Raw genomic sequence first — 20,984 nt, 5'->3', positions numbered from 1 at the left:
CATATCAAACCGCGAGTCCACATCTCCCCTGCCTTGAAAGCCCTGCATTGGTTACCGGTTGCCAGAAGATCCACGTTCAAGCTGCTTTGTATCACCCACAGAGCAATACATGGAATGGGACCGCTCTTCATCAGGAAATAAATCACCAAACACATTCAACAAAGGAACCTCCGCTCTACATAAGGTCCACCGACAACCACCTTATCTTCAGAAAACTACTCAAGATTTGGCTCTTCCCCACATAAGCACCATAGGCAAACAAACATTTACAGCATATCCCTCTATATACAAGCATTTTTTTTCCACTATAGATATGTACCTATCTTTGTGTATTACTTTGTATAAACATGTAAAATAATTATGTTGTTGAGAGAAAAAATAATAATAATAAATAAAAATCATCTTTGGTCTACATGTACATACTTCCATTGTGCATCTAAGTACCTTCCATGTACTTGGATCTGTGTGTCTGTTACTTTTCTCCTTAAAACGCATATCCAATGCACTACCCTATTACTCATCCTGTGCCTCTATCAATATCTTTAATCTACATATTCTTACCTCATGTATGTATCTACATACTTTCAATGTAGTTATGGATCTATATATTTATCACGTTCTTCTAATTTAGCATTTCCAATGCACTACCATATTTCTCAGCCTATACTTTGCTCAATATATCTTCTAGCCCAACCTTCTGACTCATCTCAAACTTCTTCTACTACTCCTTCCAATGCACTACCCTATCTCTCATCCTATACATCTATCAATATATCTTCTACATCCACTCTCTCATTTATCCCAAACCCCATACCACCACTGATTGCCAAAGTAACCCTTTCTATAGTCTCTCCTACTCTACCCCTTCTTGCATCATCTGACACCTCTTTTACTATACCGATCCCTTAAAACAAACCTTTCTAAACTCTTTCCTCTGAGTCCTCCCCTCCAAAACTCCTTTTTACTCATCCAACACCCTCCTCCTATTGCTAAGACCTAAAAAAAAATAAAAAACGTTCACTCTTTTATCCCTCCACTATCCTTTTCAATCGAAATTAACAGACTAACATGTTCACTACTCAAATTCCATATTAAACTATACTAATATACTACCCAAATAACTGAATAACATATCCACTACTCAAATTACTTCATATTTTTTTACTATACTAATTTTCAACAGTAATCCGTTATGGGTTCCAGTGTGGCGTGCTACTCGCCAGAAAAGCAATTCAACACCCATCAGGGGTAACAAGTGCTATATTAATGCAAATCTTTCTTCCCCTTTTATCCCTCCGCTATCCTTCTCACTCCAAGTAACTGACTAATATCCACCACTGAAATTACTTCATATTTCACCATATTAATTCACCACTAATCCTTTGTAGGCTTCCTGAATAGTGTGCGTCAACAAGCGTTATATAAATACAAACCTTTGTCCTCCTCTATCCTTCTGCTATCATTCCAAATCCAAATAACTGACTAATCTATTCATCACTTAAAATGTACTTACATTTTTCACTATACTAATTTAACACTAATCCTCTATGGGTCCCGGAGTAGCGTGCTACTCGCCGAAAAAGCGCTTCGACGCCTCGTCAGGGGTAGTAAGCGCTATATAAATGCAATTACAACAATTACAATTAAAGCCAGAACCGGCTCCCAAGCACGCTTTGCACTTGCAGATTAACTATATGTTTGCATTTGATTCAGGCAAGCAAGCACCCTGGCAGGAAGGCTTTTGACAACACAGTAGACTTAAATAATGAATCTTCAGCAGAAGCATTTGATAGAAATTAGCCGTCCTGGGACGGTTGTCTTTTTCCAAAAGAAAACGAACATTTTGGATTAAAGGTACAAGTGAGGTTGGGGAATGCATGCCACCTTACCATGACTCCGTAGCCCCCCTGGGGTCACGCACCACAGATTGATGAAGACGTCTGGTCTAGATGTTCCAGGTGGTATATCAATAACTGCCTATTATATGTTTCCACTAGAAATGGGCCAAGATCTTATGTCCTCTGATCAAACTCCGAATCGAAACCAGTAAGATTCGCTCCTGTGGGATGGGTAGTTTAATCCTACCTATTTATAAGAAATGGTCTAAAAAATTACCACAGAATTATTATGCTATAGCACTACCATATATGGGAACCTGTAATCCATTTATAAGAAGCTTGTCTGTAATATCCTGATTACGTTAGTAAAAAGGGTACAAAAAGATTGTTTCTAATTACTTTATTACAGGCATCTAGTAGCCTGTAATACAGAAAGGATGTAGCTGCACAACTTTAATAAACTATTAGAGTTGACTTGTAATGTTTAAATGTCTGCAGCCAGAGTGAAAGGCAGATTACGAAGCATAATTGCAGCCACAGCATAAAAATAAAAACGGGAACTGGATTTTCCTTCTCCTGGTATTTTTTTCTAAAATAAAAAGCTTTCAGATGAAAAGAAATTTATAGCGATTCATAAAGGGGGTGGTGATGGACAGAGTATCTGAATTAAGCAGAACACTCCTACCCAGTCAAAAGATCAGGGCTTGATCCATCACCGTTTTTTAGCTCACTGCACCATCCCAGCTCAGAACCTGGCTACATGCAAATTAGTCTGACCCTGGCCCAGTGCATCATGGGAACAGGGCAGACCAAACTACCAAGCCAATTCTTTACTGGAAAAGAAACAAGCTTCCGGGGACCGGTTTCTGGCATTACAGCCGTCTTCGGCCCGGCTTGCTTGAATCCTGATGGTGCAGTGAGCAAGGGACTCACATCTGAGCATACCCTTCCACACTTGTGGTGGCCAAAACGATTCATAAAGGGGGTGGTGATGGACAGAGTATCTGAATTAAGCAGAACACTCCTACCCAGTCAAAAGATCAGGGCTTGATCCATCACCGTTTTTTAGCTCACTGCACCATCCCAGCTCAGAACCTGGCTACATGCAAATTAGTCTGACCCTGGCCCAGTGCATCATGGGAACAGGGCAGACCAAACTACCAAGCCAATTCTTTACTGGAAAGGAAACAAGCTTCCGGGGACCGGTTTCTGGCATTACAGCCGTCTTCGGCCCGGCTTGCTTGAATCCTGATGGTGCAGTGAGCAAGGGACTCACATCTGAGCATACCCTTCCACACTTGTGGTGGCCAAAACGATTCATACAGGGGGTGGTGATGGACAGAGTATCTGAATTAAGCAGAACACTCCTGCCCAGTCAAAAGATCAGGGCTTGATCCATCACCGTTTTTTAGCTCACTGCACCATCCCAGCTCAGAACCTGGCTACATGCAAATTAGTCTGACCCTGGCCCAGTGCATCATGGGAACAGGGCAGACCAAACTACCAAGCCAATTCTTTACTGGAAAGGAAACAAGCTTCCGGGGACCGGTTTCTGGCATTACAGCCGTCTTCGGCCCGGCTTGCTTGAATCCTGATGGTGCAGTGAGCAAGGGACTCACATCTGAGCATACCCTTCCACACTTGTGGTGGCCAAAACGATTCATAAAGGGGGTGGTGATGGACAGAGTATCTGAATTAAGCAGAACACTCCTACCCAGTCAAAAGATCAGGGCTTGATCCATCACCGTTTTTTAGCTCACTGCACCATCCCAGCTCTGAACCTGGCTACATGCAAATTAGTCTGACCCTGGCCCAGTGCATCATGGGAACAGGGCAGACCAAACTACCAAGCCAATTCTTTACTGGAAAGGAAACAAGCTTCCGGGGACCGGTTTCTGGCATTACAGCCGTCTTCGGCCCGGCTTGCTTGAATCCTGATGGTGCAGTGAGCAAGGGACTCACATCTGAGCATACCCTTCCACACTTGTGGTGGCCAAAACGATTCATAAAGGGGGTGGTGATGGACAGAGTATCTGAATTAGGCAGAACACTCCTACCCAGTCAAAAGATCAGGACTTGATCCATCACCGTGTTTTAGCTCACTGCACCATCCCAGCTCAGAACCTGGCTACATGCAAATTAGTCTGACCCTGGCCCAGTGCATCATGGGAACAGGGCAGACCAAACTACCAAGCCAATTCTTTACTGGAAAGGAAACAAGCTTCCGGGGACCGGTTTCTGGCATTACAGCCGTCTTTGGCCCGGCTTGCTTGAATCCTGATGGTGCAGTGAGCAAGGGACTCACATCTGAGCATACCCTTCCACACTTGTGGTGGCCAAAACGATTCATAAAGGGGGTGGTGATGGACAGAGTATCTGAATTAAGCAGAACACTCCTACCCAGTCAAAAGATCAGGGCTTGATCCATCACCGTTTTTTAGCTCACTGCACCATCCCAGCTCAGAACCTGGCTACATGCAAATTAGTCTGACCCTGGCCCAGTGCATCATGGGAACAGGGCAGACCAAACTACCAAGCCAATTCTTTACTGGAAAGGAAACAAGCTTCCGGGGACCGGTTTCTGGCATTACAGCCGTCTTCGGCCCGGCTTGCTTGAATCCTGATGGTGCAGTGAGCAAGGGACTCACATCTGAGCATACCCTTCCACACTTGTGGTGGCCAAAACGATTCATAAAGGGGGTGGTGATGGACAGAGTATCTGAATTAAGCAGAACACTCCTACCCAGTCAAAAGATCAGGGCTTGATCCATCACCGTTTTTTAGCTCACTGCACCATCCCAGCTCAGAACCTGGCTACATGCAAATTAGTCTGACCCTGGCCCAGTGCATCATGGGAACAGGGCAGACCAAACTACCAAGCCAATTCTTTACTGGAAAGGAAACAAGCTTCCGGGGACCGGTTTCTGGCATTACAGCCGTCTTCGGCCCGGCTTGCTTGAATCCTGATGGTGCAGTGAGCAAGGGACTCACATCTGAGCATACCCTTCCACACTTGTGGTGGCCAAAACGATTCATAAAGGGGATGGTGATGGACAGAGTATCTGAATTAAGCAGAACACTCCTACCCAGTCAAAAGATCAGGGCTTGATCCATCACCGTTTTTTAGCTCACTGCACCATCCCAGCTCAGAACCTGGCTACATGCAAATTAGTCTGACCCTGGCCCAGTGCATCATGGGAACAGGGCAGACCAAACTACCAAGCCAATTCTTTACTGGAAAGGAAACAAGCTTCCGGGGACCGGTTTCTGGCATTACAGCCGTCTTCGGCCCGGCTTGCTTGAATCCTGATGGTGCAGTGAGCAAGGGACTCACATCTGAGCATACCCTTCCACACTTGTGGTGGCCAAAACGATTCATAAAGGGGGTGGTGATGGACAGAGTATCTGAATTAAGCAGAACACTCCTACCCAGTCAAAAGATCAGGGCTTGATCCATCACCGTTTTTTAGCTCACTGCACCATCCCAGCTCAGAACCTGGCTACATGCAAATTAGTCTGACCCTGGCCCAGTGCATCATGGGAACAGGGCAGACCAAACTACCAAGCCAATTCTTTACTGGAAAGGAAACAAGCTTCCGGGGACCGGTTTCTGGCATTACAGCCGTCTTCGGCCCGGCTTGCTTGAATCCTGATGGTGCAGTGAGCAAGGGACTCACATCTGAGCATACCCTTCCACACTTGTGGTGGCCAAAACGATTCATAAAGGGGGTGGTGATGGACAGAGTATCTGAATTAGGCAGAACACTCCTACCCAGTCAAAAGATCAGGACTTGATCCATCACCGTTTTTTAGCTCACTGCACCATCCCAGCTCAGAACCTGGCTACATGCAAATTAGTCTGACCCTGGCCCAGTGCATCATGGGAACAGGGCAGACCAAACTACCAAGCCAATTCTTTACTGGAAAGGAAACAAGCTTCCGGGGACCGGTTTCTGGCATTACAGCCGTCTTTGGCCCGGCTTGCTTGAATCCTGATGGTGCAGTGAGCAAGGGACTCACATCTGAGCATACCCTTCCACACTTGTGGTGGCCAAAACGATTCATAAAGGGGGTGGTGATGGACAGAGTATCTGAATTAAGCAGAACACTCCTACCCAGTCAAAAGATCAGGGCTTGATCCATCACCGTTTTTTAGCTCACTGCACCATCCCAGCTCAGAACCTGGCTACATGCAAATTAGTCTGACCCTGGCCCAGTGCATCATGGGAACAGGGCAGACCAAACTACCAAGCCAATTCTTTACTGGAAAGGAAACAAGCTTCCGGGGACCGGTTTCTGGCATTACAGCCGTCTTCGGCCCGGCTTGCTTGAATCCTGATGGTGCAGTGAGCAAGGGACTCACATCTGAGCATACCCTTCCACACTTGTGGTGGCCAAAACGATTCATAAAGGGGGTGGTGATGGACAGAGTATCTGAATTAAGCAGAACACTCCTACCCAGTCAAAAGATCAGGGCTTGATCCATCACCGTTTTTTAGCTCACTGCACCATCCCAGCTCAGAACCTGGCTACATGCAAATTAGTCTGACCCTGGCCCAGTGCATCATGGGAACAGGGCAGACCAAACTACCAAGCCAATTCTTTACTGGAAAGGAAACAAGCTTCCGGGGACCGGTTTCTGGCATTACAGCCGTCTTCGGCCCGGCTTGCTTGAATCCTGATGGTGCAGTGAGCAAGGGACTCAGATCTGAGCATACCCTTCCACACTTGTGGTGGCCAAAACGATTCATAAAGGGGGTGGTGATGGACAGAGTATCTGAATTAAGCAGAACACTCCTGCCCAGTCAAAAGATCAGGGCTTGATCCATCACCGTTTTTTAGCTCACTGCACCATCCCAGCTCAGAACCTGGCTACATGCAAATTAGTCTGACCCTGGCCCAGTGCATCATGGGAACAGGGCAGACCAAACTACCAAGCCAATTCTTTACTGGAAAGGAAACAAGCTTCCGGGGACCGGTTTCTGGCATTACAGCCGTCTTCGGCCCGGCTTGCTTGAATCCTGATGGTGCAGTGAGCAAGGGACTCACATCTGAGCATACCCTTCCACACTTGTGGTGGCCAAAACGATTCATAAAGGGGGTGGTGATGGACAGAGTATCTGAATTAAGCAGAACACTCCTACCCAGTCAAAAGATCAGGGCTTGATCCATCACCGTTTTTTAGCTCACTGCACCATCCCAGCTCAGAACCTGGCTACATGCAAATTAGTCTGACCCTGGCCCAGTGCATCATGGGAACAGGGCAGACCAAACTACCAAGCCAATTCTTTACTGGAAAGGAAACAAGCTTCCGGGGACCGGTTTCTGGCATTACAGCCGTCTTCGGCCCGGCTTGCTTGAATCCTGATGGTGCAGTGAGCAAGGGACTCACATCTGAGCATACCCTTCCACACTTGTGGTGGCCAAAACGATTCATAAAGGGGGTGGTGATGGACAGAGTATCTGAATTAAGCAGAACACTCCTACCCAGTCAAAAGATCAGGGCTTGATCCATCACCGTTTTTTAGCTCACTGCACCATCCCAGCTCAGAACCTGGCTACATGCAAATTAGTCTGACCCTGGCCCAGTGCATCATGGGAACAGGGCAGACCAAACTACCAAGCCAATTCTTTACTGGAAAGGAAACAAGCTTCCGGGGACCAGTTTCTGGCATTACAGCCGTCTTCGGCCCGGCTTGCTTGAATCCTGATGGTGCAGTGAGCAAGGGACTCACATCTGAGCATACCCTTCCACCCCCCTTTTTGTAATTATTTTGGCCACCATGAGTGTGGTAGGGTATGCTCAGACATGAGTCCCTTGCTCATTGCACCATCAGGATTCAAGCAAGCCGGGCCGAAGACGGCTGTAATGCCAGAAACCGGTCCCCGGAAGCTTGTTTCCTTTCCAGTGAAGAATTGGCTTGGTAGTTTGGTCTGCCCTGTTCCCATGATGCACTGGGCCAGGGACAGACTAATTTGCATATAGCCAGGTTCTGAACTGGGATGGTGCAGTGAGCTAAAAAACGGTGATGGATCAAGCCCTGATCTGTTGACTGGGTAGGGGTGTTCTGATTAACTCAGATACTCTGTCCATCACCACCCCCTTTTTGTAATTATTTTGGCCACCATGAGTGTGGTAGGGTATGCTCAGACATGAGTCCCTTGCTCATTGCACCATCAGGATTCAAGCAAGCCGGGCCGAATACGGCTGTAATGCCAGAAACCGGTCCCCGGAAGCTTGTTTCCTTTCCAGTGAAGAATTGGCTTGGTAGTTTGGTCTGCCCTGTTCCCATGATGCACTGGGCCAGGGACAGACTAATTTGCATATAGCCAGGTTCTGAACTGGGATGGTGCAGTGAGCTAAAAAACGGTGATGGATCAAGCCCTGATCTGTTGACTGGGTAGGGGTGTTCTGATTAACTCAGATACTCTGTCCATCACCACCCCCTTTTTGTAATTATTTTGGCCACCATGAGTGTGGTAGGGTATGCTCAGACATGAGTCCCTTGCTCATTGCACCATCAGGATTCAAGCAAGCCGGGCCGAAGACGGCTGTAAAGCCAGAAACCGGTCCCCGGAAGCTTGTTTCCTTTCCAGTGAAGAATTGGCTTGGTAGTTTGGTCTGCCCTGTTCCCATGATGCACTGGGCCAGGGACAGACTAATTTGCATATAGCCAGGTTCTGAACTGGGATGGTGCAGTGAGCTAAAAAACGGTGATGGATCAAGCCCTGATCTGTTGACTGGGTAGGGGTGTTCTGATTAACTCAGATACTCTGTCCATCACCACCCCCTTTTTGTAATTATTTTGGCCACCATGAGTGTGGTAGGGTATGCTCAGACATGAGTCCCTTGCTCATTGCACCATCAGGATTCAAGCAAGCCGGGCCGAAGACGGCTGTAATGCCAGAAACCGGTCCCCGGAAGCTTGTTTCCTTTCCAGTGAAGAATTGGCTTGGTAGTTTGGTCTGCCCTGTTCCCATGATGCACTGGGCCAGGGACAGACTAATTTGCATATAGCCAGGTTCTGAACTGGGATGGTGCAGTGAGCTAAAAAACGGTGATGGATCAAGCCCTGATCTGTTGACTGGGTAGGGGTGTTCTGATTAACTCAGATACTCTGTCCATCACCACCCCCTTTTTGTAATTATTTTGGCCACCATAAGTGTGGTAGGGTATGCTCAGACATGAGTCCCTTGCTCATTGCACCATCAGGATTCAAGCAAGCCGGGCCGAAGACGGCTGTAATGCCAGAAACCGGTCCCCGGAAGCTTGTTTCCTTTCCAGTGAAGAATTGGCTTGGTAGTTTGGTCTGCCCTGTTCCCATGATGCACTGGGCCAGGGACAGACTAATTTGCATATAGCCAGGTTCTGAACTGGGATGGTGCAGTGAGCTAAAAAACGGTGATGGATCAAGCCCTGATCTGTTGACTGGGTAGGGGTGTTCTGATTAACTCAGATACTCTGTCCATCACCACCCCCTTTTTGTAATTATTTTGGCCACCATGAGTGTGGTAGGGTATGCTCAGACATGAGTCCCTTGCTCATTGCACCATCAGGATTCAAGCAAGCCGGGCCGAAGACGGCTGTAATGCCAGAAACCGGTCCCCGGAAGCTTGTTTCCTTTCCAGTGAAGAATTGGCTTGGTAGTTTGGTCTGCCCTGTTCCCATGATGCACTGGGCCAGGGACAGACTAATTTGCATATAGCCAGGTTCTGAACTGGGATGGTGCAGTGAGCTAAAAAACGGTGATGGATCAAGCCCTGATCTGTTGACTGGGTAGGGGTGTTCTGATTAACTCAGATACTCTGTCCATCACCACCCCCTTTTTGTAATTATTTTGGCCACCATGAGTGTGGTAGGGTATGCTCAGACATGAGTCCCTTGCTCATTGCACCATCAGGATTCAAGCAAGCCGGGCCGAAGACGGCTGTAATGCCAGAAACCGGTCCCCGGAAGCTTGTTTCCTTTCCAGTGAAGAATTGGCTTGGTAGTTTGGTCTGCCCTGTTCCCATGATGCACTGGGCCAGGGACAGACTAATTTGCATATAGCCAGGTTCTGAACTGGGATGGTGCAGTGAGCTAAAAAACGGTGATGGATCCAGCCCTGATCTGTTGACTGGGTAGGGGTGTTCTGATTAACTCAGATACTCTGTCCATCACCACCCCCTTTTTGTAATTATTTTGGCCACCATGAGTGTGGTAGGGTATGCTCAGACATGAGTCCCTTGCTCATTGCACCATCAGGATTCAAGCAAGCCGGGCCGAAGACGGCTGTAATGCCAGAAACCGGTCCCCGGAAGCTTGTTTCCTTTCCAGTGAAGAATTGGCTTGGTAGTTTGGTCTGCCCTGTTCCCATGATGCACTGGGCCAGGGACAGACTAATTTGCATATAGCCAGGTTCTGAACTGGGATGGTGCAGTGAGCTAAAAAACGGTGATGGATCAAGCCCTGATCTGTTGACTGGGTAGGGGTGTTCTGATTAACTCAGATACTCTGTCCATCACCACCCCCTTTTTGTAATTATTTTGGCCACCATGAGTGTGGTAGGGTATGCTCAGACATGAGTCCCTTGCTCATTGCACCATCAGGATTCAAGCAAGCCGGGCCGAAGACGGCTGTAATGCCAGAAACCGGTCCCCGGAAGCTTGTTTCCTTTCCAGTGAAGAATTGGCTTGGTAGTTTGGTCTGCCCTGTTCCCATGATGCACTGGGCCAGGGACAGACTAATTTGCATATAGCCAGGTTCTGAACTGGGATGGTGCAGTGAGCTAAAAAACAGTGATGGATCAAGCCCTGATCTGTTGACTGGGTAGGGGTGTTCTGATTAACTCGGATACTCTGTCCATCACCACCCCCTTTTTGTAATTATTTTGGCCACCATGAGTGTGGTAGGGTATGCTCAGACATGAGTCCCTTGCTCATTGCACCATCAGGATTCAAGCAAGCCGGGCCGAAGACGGCTGTAATGCCAGAAACCGGTCCCCGGAAGCTTGTTTCCTTTCCAGTGAAGAATTGGCTTGGTAGTTTGGTCTGCCCTGTTCCCATGATGCACTGGGCCAGGGACAGACTAATTTGCATATAGCCAGGTTCTGAACTGGGATGGTGCAGTGAGCTAAAAAACGGTGATGGATCAAGCCCTGATCTGTTGACTGGGTAGGGGTGTTCTGATTAACTCAGATACTCTGTCCATCACCACCCCCTTTTTGTAATTATTTTGGCCACCATGAGTGTGGTAGGGTATGCTCAGATATGAGTCCCTTGCTCATTGCACCATCAGGATTCAAGCAAGCCGGGCCGAAGACGGCTGTAATGCCAGAAACCGGTCCCCGGAAGCTTGTTTCCTTTCCAGGGAAGAATCGGCTTGGTAGTTTGGTCTGCCCTGTTCCCATGATGCACTGGGCCAGGGACAGACTAATTTGCATATAGCCAGGTTCTGAACTGGGATGGTGCAGTGAGCTAAAAAACGGTGATGGATCAAGCCCTGATCTGTTGACTGGGTAGGGGTGTTCTGATTAACTCAGATACTCTGTCCATCACCACCCCCTTTTTGTAATTATTTTGGCCACCATGAGTGTGGTAGGGTATGCTCAGACATGAGTCCCTTGCTCATTGCACCATCAGGATTCAAGCAAGCCGGGCCGAAGACGGCTGTAATGCCAGAAACCGGTCCCCGGAAGCTTGTTTCCTTTCCAGTGAAGAATTGGCTTGGTAGTTGGTCTGCCCTGTTCCCATGATGCACTGGGCCAGGGACAGACTAATTTGCATATAGCCAGGTTCTGAACTGGGATGGTGCAGTGAGCTAAAAAACGGTGATGGATCAAGCCCTGATCTGTTGACTGGGTAGGGGTGTTCTGATTAACTCAGATACTCTGTCCATCACCACCCCCTTTTTGTAATTATTTTGGCCACCATGAGTGTGGTAGGGTATGCTCAGACATGAGTCCCTTGCTCATTGCACCATCAGGATTCAAGCAAGCCGGGCCGAAGACGGCTGTAATGCCAGAAACCGGTCCTCGGAAGCTTGTTTCCTTTCCAGTGAAGAATTGGCTTGGTAGTTTGGTCTGCCCTGTTCCCATGATGCACTGGGCCAGGGACAGACTAATTTGCATATAGCCAGGTTCTGAACTGGGATGGTGCAGTGAGCTAAAAAACGGTGATGGATCAAGCCCTGATCTGTTGACTGGGTAGGGGTGTTCTGATTAACTCAGATACTCTGTCCATCACCACCCCCTTTTTGTAATTAAGAAATTTATAGCAGCACGTTTATTTTATTTCCAAGCTATAAGTAATTCCAGGAAGAGATGGCAATTTTGAATGTTTCAACACAGCATGTTTTAAATGCGACTTAAATTAAAATGTGAGCCTAATATCTTTTGATAAAAATTACTAAATTATTTTTTGTGTTCAATTCTACAGTATAGATCTGTTTTTATTATTCATGTTTGCCGTGAACATGAACCAGCAAGACACTGAACATTTAAATGGTTTATGGGAAGGTGGACGGTATGACCATGCTATGTAAAGAATAAAACAGTCCCTGCAACATATTAAACATGTTTTGCAAATCACCTTTTAGTTCATGTCCTTCAAAGGAATTCGCCTTTGTAACTCGCTAAGATTAATTGAAGCATTCCATCCATCATTTTTTGTACACTTCAGTGTGTCGCCCTAAGTGGGACGAGTATGCCCAGATGTGGGCCCCATGCACATTTTGTCACGGAAACCAAGATGTACCTGGCTGATGATCCCTAATCAGGGCAAAACCGATGGAAGGTGGCTTGCATCAGGGATACATGGTCTGGCTGCTCCGGCTAACTTGTTCCCAGTGGACAAGGTCAAAAGTGATTTGCACATGGCTGGGTCCAAACTGAAGTGGCATGGTGTGGAAAACAACGATGCACTGGGATGCGGCCCCAAGTTGTTACCAGTGAGTGAAATTAATTCAAGCATTCCATCCATCACTTATTGTATACTTCAGTGATGGTCAGAGCAAGCGGCTGGACAGGCAGGAATTACATGAATGTATAGCAGTACAAGACTGTCAGGATATGATAAAATCAGCAGTTACACTCAATTAGAAGAATTGCCGAACACAGCAGTAGATGCTACAGACATTGGAAGGACTTAGAGCTCATAAGTGGTCATAGCAGTATATTAATGCTTTGGGCAACTAATGCACATTACTGCCTAAGTCCCTTGAGGCACCTTGTTGATACATATACTGCCTGGAACTAATTCTAAGTGTGAGAGTATATTGTTTTGACTTCCTGGAACTACTAGGGTCAGACTCAGGAAAGTGCTACATATACTGCCTAGAAGTACTGATACTGCCTGGGGCCGTTTATATGTATTACTACTGCCTGGATTGTTCCTACTTATTGCGAACAAAGGGCAGTAATACATAATGATGACGGCTTCATTTATGCACAATGGTCTCCAGGGCCAATGAAGACTATCAATCGCTGCTTGTGTTATTATTCAAAATACAATTACTGATCACTGATTCTAATATGGGCAGGGTTCATTGATTCATTTGCTGTCTAACACCACAGATGCATATTAAACCCAGGCCCAGAAACGGAAATAATGTGTCCTAAATCAATATACGTTTCAAGACTACTGACACACACCCTCTCGGAAAGTATTATTGACAGTACTACTTCAGGGTTGATTTTACCCTCCTGCGAGCTTTTATATTTGGTATATTTAAAGTGGACACCTTCATTCCTTTTGCATTTATACATAAAAACATTATATATTTATTTTAGTAAGGTATTAGTGTTATGTCAAAATTCTGTGTTTATGTTGGTGATGGAGCAAGGTCTCATGAAAAAGGAGACTTGCTCGGATTCAATCTTCTCATGTAACTACTAGTCTCATATTAAAATTTGTTTGTGGAAATAACATGCATTTACACAACACTTGAGTATTAGAATGAAGCTTACCTATGTGTTTTACTAACCAGTAACACGAGAGTGATGCCAAGATGGCCACTAACTGAAATTCTTTAGTGCCATGCGTCTACTGCACATACGTAGTGTGACGTATCTATGCTTGGAGGGAAACTTTCTGCACTTGCGCAGTAGCTAACAAGATGGCCGCTTAAAACTCACATGCTTGCTACCTACATGCTGAAAAACTAATTCCAGCTATTCTACTAATGCTAATGCGGAAAGAGTAATATTAAGTAAATGGGGTTAGAGTAGAGGTAGGTGGTATACAGTGAAATCATTTATTTTTTATTTTAAAATTTGTCTTTTTGACTCTTTCAATAGTGCTTATTATGGGCCTGCAGTCATAAGCCACAGTCTATTCCCTCTCGTTCTGCTACGCATGCGTGATGCAACCTAGCTGGAAGACGCCATGTTCCAAGGCTGCAAACTGCTACTTTCATGGGAACCGGACGACAGTCCCTGAGAACTACTGTTTTTTTTCTTCTAAAATGTGACAATTACGTTATGAATACGGGTGGGAATAAAGACTGATGTATAAAACTTAAGGGGTGGGATTTTAAACAAAGAACTGAAAGAAATAATGAGAAAATAAAGCATGGTGTGATGATCACCTCCCCTTACCTGTCCAATCAGAATTAGGAGTTTCATAAATTTGAAACATTAATAGGTGGTACCAGCATACAGGAAAGTATAATTGAGGTAGTTCTTAGTTAGTTAAGTTAGACTGGAGGCTAGAGATGCCAGAGGCAAGGATGCTGTCGGAGCGCATAGAGAAGTCCCAGACTTAGATGCTGAAGAAGAATCGAATTACTGAACCAATTATCTTAAGCAAAATTAATTTAGATGAAGATCGCGGAAGAATCTCGAGGAGGAAGAGAGTGTCAAAGAGGGGTGCTACGCGAGCGTCGGTGATAGAGACACCCGCGTAGCTAGGGGGGGGCAAGGGGGGCGGTCCGCCCCAGGCGGCACCATTTCTGAGGCGGCCGCGCGGCGCTTGAGGCCCGTTGCGGCCGCAGCGGCCGCCTTTATAATTTATTTGGGATTCTTTGGGGACAAGGCGCACAGGGTCCCGCATTAATTATTAAGGCGGCCGCGGCCGCAACGGGCCTCCAGTGCCGCGGCCGCCGCCCGCATTTGCACTGTGCCTGCTGCAGTGTTAAAAAAAAATTTACAAGCAGGTCAGGGGTGTGCAGGCGGCAGCGCGGGCGTGGCCTAAGTCCCGCGTCGTCGCGTTAGTGACGTCCTCATCAGTCCTCCGGCTCCGACCGTTGTGGTTGTTGCCCCCCTCCCCTCCCTCCCGCCCAGCCTCGCTCAGAGTCCTCCAGACCAGAGGGGTGTCAATCATTCAGTTCTCGGCTGCAGCTTATACCGGACATCCAGTACAAGGTGAGGCTGAATTGTACGTCCAGAGCCCCCAGTGTACCTGTGTTTGGTACTCTTTTGTAACATGCTCACGTCACTTTTCTCTTGTAACACACTGTTTGCTACCTTTCACATTTTGTTGGATTTTGATACTTGCACCAGTGCCACCATTGTCTTCGTATAATACACCTATAAAATTAGAAATAAAGTTTAAAAAGAACAACTATGGGAGAAAAGGGGGGGTAGTATGTATAGACAAGTTAAACAAGTGTCTGGTAGCAACGTTAAACACATTGTTCTGTGGGTAGAAGAGATGCCGGGGTGGCTCAAAATCAGGCTGTTTCATTAGCGCATTTTATTAAGTACCAATGAATTATTTCTTTAGTGCAATATAATTAGGAGACATGAGTGCATTTTTCTAATGTTTATTACGTGGTAGCGTACTACTGTTGTGCTTAAAGTAATACATCATTCCACGTGCATCAAAGGGTTTATAAAATACACCAGGATTTCTGTTTGAAGAGATGGGGAGTGGATAGAACTATGTGAGGTGCAGGTTGCAGAAGAGGAGAAAATTGTGTCTAATGTGCAAGAGGCAATTTAAAGTAGAGAATAAGCGAGGTAGAGGGAGATCATGCGCCAGTGGATGGAGAGAATGTTCAAATAGGTCTTCAGTGTTAGGTATTCAAGATTTATCTGGAGAATTAATAATATTGGTAATAACATAATTTTGAAAGCATTATGTAATACTAAGTAGTAGTATTGTAGGTAGGTTATCGGAGTGTGTAGCAAATGAGCAGGTTGTTAGCTTGGAACAGGCAGCACACTCAAAAATAAATAGCATGGTACATACTGTGGTTTGTCGAGACTTTGAATAGGAGCCCTCATATAGCATAATTGAAGTATCTGATAAAGCACTCATAACATCCGAGGCACTATACCATTTTGGAATAAAATATATTAAGTAGAATGACTAGCTCCCTTGTCCAGTCTCAACAGGAGTAAACAGGGAATGTGCCATTTTTCCTTCGGCCTTCATTGGGCACCCTGTCAAAGACATCTTGAGGAGGGCAGATATGAATAAGTGATGGGGGAGCAAGGACTGTACATCCTGATACTGGTGGGCAAGAGATGTGGAGCGGGGCCTAGCCTTGAGAGGGCCTCCTGCTTTGGACAATGTCTGCCTAGCATTAAACAAGCTGTGAGTGGCAGGACAGTGGAATACAATGTGGGCAGTGAGGGAACTGGAGCTTGGTAGATTTTCTCAGTTCCTATTAGTGTCATTATACCTGCTTGAAAAGACTCTTTTGTAGCATGCACACGCCACTTTTCTCTTGTAACACACTGTTTGCTACCTCTCACATTTTGATGGCTTTTGATACTTGCACAAGTGCCACCATTGCCTACTTAACGTTTGTTCTTGTGCCTGAGTGTCTGCCATATATTGCAGTATTATACCTCTAATTGTACTTTGTTTTCTCTTGTAACCTGCACACTTGTCTCTTTTTCCTCCTGTAATGCACCGTTTTCTACCTTTTTGTATTTTGTTTGCTCACAATTGTCACTTTTTCCTCATGTAACTTAACGTCTGCTTTTGTAATTTGTTCACTTGTAATTTTCTCCTCATGTATCATTACTGTTCCTATTGTGAAGCGCTCTGACGCCTTTGGGTAAAGTCCGCACTATATAAAAATGCATAAATAAATAAAACTAGGAGTAGTGCGGTGGGATTTATTTCAAGTGCCCACCGTCCTTTTTCGCCAGCACCCCTCCACCCCCCCAAGGGGCGGCAATCTGAGGGATAGCCCCGGGCGCCACAAGCTCTAGCTACGCCCCTGGATAGAGAGATCGTGTGTCCTGTCCTGATTCCTGTCCTGAAGCCTTTGTTAGCCAGGTCTTTCATGGGGGACCCTTCCCAATTCCTAGGCCTGGGAGTTGGTTTTCACACCATTCTGGGTGAATATTTCTACATTTGTGTATGCGCTTGTGTGCTTTTCTCTCTGTCCTCTCCCTTTTCATGCAGTGTCATTGCAAAGTATAAATGAAAGCATATGATTCCTGTGAGTGATGGATTTTTTTCTGTGCTGTGTATGTGGTTCACATGAATTTTACTCTATGATAAAATTTTAAAAGTCATCTCGGCTCTGTGATCATTTCCAATGTGTAAGTATATTGAAATCTTATGTCATTTCACCATCAACTAGTTTCAACTAATGGTCCATTGACCAGTGGAAAGAACTTTTGATCAGTGAAATATTGACTAGAGAAAACTAATCTTGAGGATTATAAAAACATGACCCCAGCAGATATTACCAGTGTGTTGTGAATTAATTTATAGGCCCAGGTGAGTATGTGGTGTTAGATTACTTGTTGCTGGTAACCCCATGGATCATTGGTATTTTTGCCACTTTGTAGGATGTTAAATCTGGCGATGTTACTGAGCTCAAATGTTACGTGATGTCAATGCCTTGAGGGCACAAGTAATGCATTTTTTTTCTTTAAAAAAACAAACTTGTGAACTGTGACCAAAGCCACAAAGTGAGAAAAAACAATAAACAAAATAGGGGTTGGACAGCTTGTGAGCATCCATTAAAGGGTCATACGTGAGGCATGTTTATGTCACACATTGGGCCAGTACAAACAGAAAGACACATACAGCCGCAATTTACAGCTAAGCCTTACTGAACGTGCCTAGAAATAATTTCATTGGAAAGGCAGACAGAGCAACTTAAGTCAGCTATTTAAAACTGACTTGAGCGAGCGCATGCTGGCAAAATAACAAGTGTTTTTATCCAATGAAACCCAATAGCAATGATTTCCAGTGTTCCATACATTTGGTGATTGGTGTTGGCTGGGGTAATTTCGCTTTTCAGTAAGAATGGGGGCAAATATATAACTTTGCATTTACTTTTCATTTATCTTTAAACTAAGAAAAGAATGTTAACGTGACACACATAGAATAGCAGGTAGATAGCTCTAAAAACATCCTGGTTCACCACATTAGCACACATAGACGTACAATTACGGTCTGCAAAAAAGTTCTCCCCGTACCACGGAAAGCACTTCGATAAAGTGATGATCTGCCCTACTTTTCTGCCAAATGTCAATATCGTATTTTGATCACATTCCACAATAGCAGCAGAACCATATCAAAAGGCAGCCCCTTGCGTATTGTAATTAGTTAGACAAATGGGTAGAAAATGGAGTAAGACCAATAAGTTAATAACAGGGATATATTTAATATTAAATCTTATGTGGATTAGTGGGGAAAATATGGGGAGGGCAATATTTGGTGGAACAATTACAGCGAGAGGTTTAAAAGTGCAGTCGGTTATTTACTGCAGGAGACGATGAGGGGTTTTTTTGGGGGAAGGGGTGCTGTGTCTCTCTCTCCTGCCTAACAGCAGCGGGACTTGGACCCCGCATGGCGAGGCCGGGGCCTGCAGACGGCCCGAGTGCGGGCAAAGCAGGTAAGGCTCGGTAGGCGGTGCTGCAAGCAGCAGGCCTTCAAAACCACCCAGAGAAAAGATACATACATTACAGCAACTCCTAGCCGAGGAGTGGGTGCAGTGACTCGGTCCAAAAACCCGCAGTGGCACGTGCGCTCCGCGTGCCCACACAGGCGCTGTCAGTTTCAGGAATCTTCATGCGCGCTCCCTGATTGGCCACAGCTCCTCTGGTGGACTTCCTCAAGAAGGTGTGTCCTACAGTTTTAACCCCTCAGGCGTTTGCTCCTGGCAGGATAAACACAGATTATGATTGCTGGGTGTATTCACCCAAGCTGCAAGTATTTACATTTACTTTATTTTCATGTTATTGTTTATTATACCTTCAGTAGGCATTCTAAATCAAAGGGGTTTTTCGATGTACGCCATTTCTGCTTTTGCAGAGTGGACCAAACTTTGGTCATCATTAATTAGAGTGGTCATGTGACTGACATGAATGTGTTTCCCGCTAAGGAAGAAGGACTACCGTAATGGAGACTCTTGCTTGTAACAACCCCAGTGCCACAATGCTGTATTCTAATTTCAGTTTTGGCTTTTTTTTTATTTTTTATTTAACGAGTATAAGTGCCTTTTGTTTTTCGGCTGCATGTAACTACATTTTGAAAAACAGACTGGAAAGAAATCCGACTGAAACCATTTGTAACCAGTGAGCGGTAAAATATTCCAAGGATTGCCTTCCAATAGACTGCAAGCCTCACTTATCTAGTGAGAATCGTGTTAGAATAACGCAACTTTATTTGATTACTAGTTGTCACACGAGACAGCTGATTATATCACTGCTTTGTCATTTTTTATCGTAAGTTTTGTTGTGTTTTCGTAATTAGGCAAAACCTGCAGATATGTGTTATAATAATTTTCTGTCTTTCGGGGGCTTTTGAGATTTAAATTTGGGTGGTTTCTTTCTTTATTTTCCTTGTGGGTGGACATTTTTCTCTGTTCATTTTACTCTTAAATTTTGCTAATAGGATGTTGTCTGGACTCTGCCTAGCTAGGGATTATTAAATTCTATGATTTTGTATTAATCTGTGCTTTTGTGGTCAAGCCTTCAAGGTATTTTATGCATTTTTCTCTGTACTACATTTTGACTATTCTTTATTAAATTCAGTTTTTGCCGTATTTTTTTAATCTAGAACTCGCTTTTATGCTTCCAATATTTTCTTCGTTTAAATTTGCTAAATAGTGTTCCCTGATGAGGAGTATAGTCACTAACCACTAGATCAATTGGAGACAAAGTATTTTGATAAAAATCGGGGTGATCAATTATTGGGGATTAGATACGTATTGGTGTTCGGCGCCCATAGTTTTAAACATGCTCTTTCCCCCATCCCTTGTGCCCTAACACAAATGCCTTACGTAAATCAGAGCTGTTATTTTTCCCTCTGCACTGCACCTATGGGCAATATTTCTGCTGCATGTGAAACAATGCTACTGCTGGCTAAAGTGCCCATGAGGTTTTGATATCGCACACATCTTGAACTGAAATTCTAGAAGGTGATCTCAGATCCTCAAGTACAGTGAGGGATAGTGAAACAAAGTGAGCTGTGTAAGATTACACAATTGAGTTGATTGAGGAAGCTGGGAGTTGAACCCAGTTTTCATAGTCATACATTGTGCGGTTCTGCTAATGGATGAATATCTCTTTCAATGACATTTTTAATTCTTGACAGCATTTGAGGAAATAATATATAATGATAAAAAAATGCAAACGTTGAATACAGTGTTTTCAAGCTTAATTGTAATGTCAAGGTTACAGATCTTGTGTTGCATTCTGTGATGTCATTGGTTATGCTAACTGGTACTCATGCAGAGTTTTGAAAGTGTAGTGTTCTGCCTTATAGTACTTTTTAAAGCATTTTAAGATGTTCTCATCGGGTATAAATAATGCTCTGAGTTGACTGAGTGCACTGCGCGGCTCATAGGCGGTGAGTGTCTTTATGGAGGGGCATGTTAATAATTGAGTGATGGCATTGAGATTGTTTTGTTAGACTGAAATGAGCTATCGAGTCAAAAACAGTTTGGCTTCACCGCCAATTAAAATTCCAGAACGCCCCTTTTTTATGTTGCTCAGCTGGGTAACTTATGAGACCTGTTGTCACGTTATTCACAAGATGGCCTCTATAAAAAAAAAGCTGATGTTCACCCAGAATAAACGGTGTCTCTTATAAAAAAAGATTTTATAAAGGATTAGCATATGGCACCTATAATATGGTGAACAGGACACTGCTCACGTTTGAAAGGAGTATTCTATCTTTTTGGTGCTTTGCCATTAAGCGAGTCTGATCAAGTTGCAAGGGTGCTACATGTTAAGAGGCAGCAAGACTAGG

The 20,984-nt window shown here is 45.0% G+C and overlaps 1 protein-coding gene across 1 annotated transcript in view; it reads right to left on the bottom strand.

Moving 5' to 3' along the window:
* Positions 1 to 18,805, bottom strand: part of CTCFL (CCCTC-binding factor like) — a 270,522-nt gene extending 251,717 nt beyond the window's left edge. Inside the window, exon 1 of the mRNA XM_078651972.1 lies at positions 18,691 to 18,805. The gene's annotated coding sequence lies outside the window, so the exon portion shown is untranslated. The remainder of the gene's footprint in view (positions 1 to 18,690) is intronic.
* Positions 18,806 to 20,984: the final 2,179 nt, after the last annotated feature.

The sequence above is a fragment of the Lissotriton helveticus genome, chromosome 7 (assembly GCF_964261635.1).
Source record: "Lissotriton helveticus chromosome 7, aLisHel1.1, whole genome shotgun sequence".
In the NCBI taxonomy this organism is placed as follows: domain Eukaryota; kingdom Metazoa; phylum Chordata; class Amphibia; order Caudata; family Salamandridae; genus Lissotriton; species Lissotriton helveticus.
Note: the sequence above shows the minus strand (reverse complement) of the source record. Positions and strands in the feature narration are given on the sequence as shown.